The sequence below is a fragment of the Saccopteryx bilineata genome, chromosome 1, assembly GCF_036850765.1.
Source record: "Saccopteryx bilineata isolate mSacBil1 chromosome 1, mSacBil1_pri_phased_curated, whole genome shotgun sequence".
In the NCBI taxonomy this organism is placed as follows: Eukaryota; Metazoa; Chordata; class Mammalia; order Chiroptera; family Emballonuridae; genus Saccopteryx; species Saccopteryx bilineata.
The window spans coordinates 247,629,281-247,631,587 of record NC_089490.1 but is presented as its reverse complement, the minus strand read 5'-3'; positions in this window follow the sequence as shown (position 1 = coordinate 247,631,587).

Sequence of the window (2,307 nt, the reverse complement as noted above, 5' to 3'; positions counted from 1 at the left end):
TGTGTTTGCTATTTAACACCAGGCTGATATCACGCGCTAACATGGGGCTGTCATTCCGGTGGCAGGGGCTTCATGAACGCAGGCTCTAATCCACATGCCATACCAACTGTCTTCCAGTAACCAATGTCCAACCCACTAGCTCATGACAGTGGTCCCCAGAAAGGGGCAGGAAGGAGAGGAAAAATGCTAATAATAAAATGTGGAGGCTCAACGAGGATCCCCTGTGCTTTCTAAGTCCCCTGAGTCTGTCCCTATGCCTTCTTCTTGGCAGCCCCATGGTGACAGTTCCTAGCAGAAGAAACCGGCACATAGTGAAAGGGAGCTGTCCTTTGAACAGAGAAGCAAATAAGATACACTACATGCATGATTCACAGGGTCTGTCTGATCCCAGGCTCATCAACACTGAGCCCCACCCCTGGTGGGATTACAGCTCCTTCTTCTTACCAATGGCTATCCTTCCTTTATCTGATCAGAGCTTTTCTCTCTTCCTAGAAGCCCGATCTCAGGAAGGACACCTAAGGAGAAGACTTCAGGCACAGTGAAAGGCTGGTGAATGAATGCTTTTGTCTTGTACATCAGAATTATCTTGTACATTTTTACAAATCAAAGTGATGTTTCAAAGCAGGTTGTTTCAGAATTTAGTTTTTGCACAGCTTCCCTGACTTTCTCTTTGAAGCAAAATGCTTGGTCCAGAGAGGCTGCTGTGATTGTGACAGGTGCACAGAAATTCTTGGGGCATGACCATCACCTCTGGAAGGTTCTCTGTGCTCTATTTCCAAGACCTGTGGCGGGGTCTCCTTGCCCAGTGGCCATCTGAAAATGATGCTTTATGAGTCTGGGCCTTATCATTCAGGAGGTCACCGTTTTTGTCTGCCCTGTGCCATCCCAAAGCTTTCACCTCCTGCTTTTTATAATAACTCCGCTTCTTGAGAGTGAAATTGAAGTGTGGTTAAGTACCACACTTTGACAGCTGGGGCCAATACTGACCTCCAGCTCTTGACCCTTTCAAGGCAGCACCGCCCAATGCAAATATAAGGTAAACTCCATTTGTAATTTAAAATTTTCTGAGTAGTCACATTAAAAAAAGTAAAAAGCGCCTGGCCTGTGGTGGTGCAGTGGATAAAGTGTCAGCCTGGAATGCTGAGGTCGCCGGTTCGAAACCCTGGGCTTGCCTGGTCAAGGCACATATGGGAGTTGATGCTCCCTGCACCTCCCACCTTCTCTATCTCTCTCCTCTCTAAAATGAATAAATAAATAAATAATAAAAAAAAGTAGAAAGCAGCAGGCCCAATTAATTTGAACTATCTTATTCAACTCAATATATCCAAATATAGTGCTCAAAAAAATTAGGGGATATTTCAAAATGAGTATGAAGTGATAAAATATCCCCTAATTTTTGTGAGCAGTGTATTAATATAATTTCAGCATGTGATGAATATAAAAATCATTAACAAAATATTTTACACATTTTCTGTAATAGGCATTTGAAATAGATGCGTGCGTCACACTTACAGCACATTTGAATTTGGACCAGCACAGTTCCAAGACTTGAGGGCCACATGTGGACAAGAGGCCACCCCACAAGACGGCGAAGCGTGGAGGGATCCTGGAAGCTCATCCAGCCTGACTCCTGCTTACAGAAAAGTTATGTACATTTTTATGAGGTTATGCAACCAGTCGGCAGGATTAGAATTCAGTTGTCCCCGGCCCCCAGGGTTGTAGTCAGAAAGCTGGTCCACAGCAAGGCTGACGAGCATCTGTGCGCATGCCCGGCCCACAGCGAGGGCCCCTGACCTGTCCTATGTTTGTCCTTTATCACTAACTGTTTCACTGGAAAGCTTTTTGGCTGCAGACCAAGACCAGAGTGGGGTCAAATTTTTCCATATCTATTCACCAGATAATAATGTATTTATTTTTCTTAATGACTTGTCACCCTTGTCCCCAGACACTTAGTTTCAACCAGCTTCTTAAAAACTTTTGATTCCTTTGTGCCATGGTGCTCCGCAGAAGTGTCCATCAGAATCAAATTACTGGCTTCTTACTCCAAAAGTCTGATTTATAAGTCTGTGGAGGCATTCTTGTAGATAGCTATTTTATTATTTCTTTAATGGTTTCCAAGTGACTCTGATGCACTCCCTCAACTTCACAATCCTCTTTCCAGCTGTCAGATGGCCACTGCCATCGCCTGACTGCCCCCCCTGCCCCCGGTGGTTGGGAGCCTGGTCTCCAGGAAGGAAACCCTAGAAATAGGTACCCCAGCACCTCCCAGGGCGGGGCGTCCTGGCTTCCTTTTCCTTCATGCTCTCT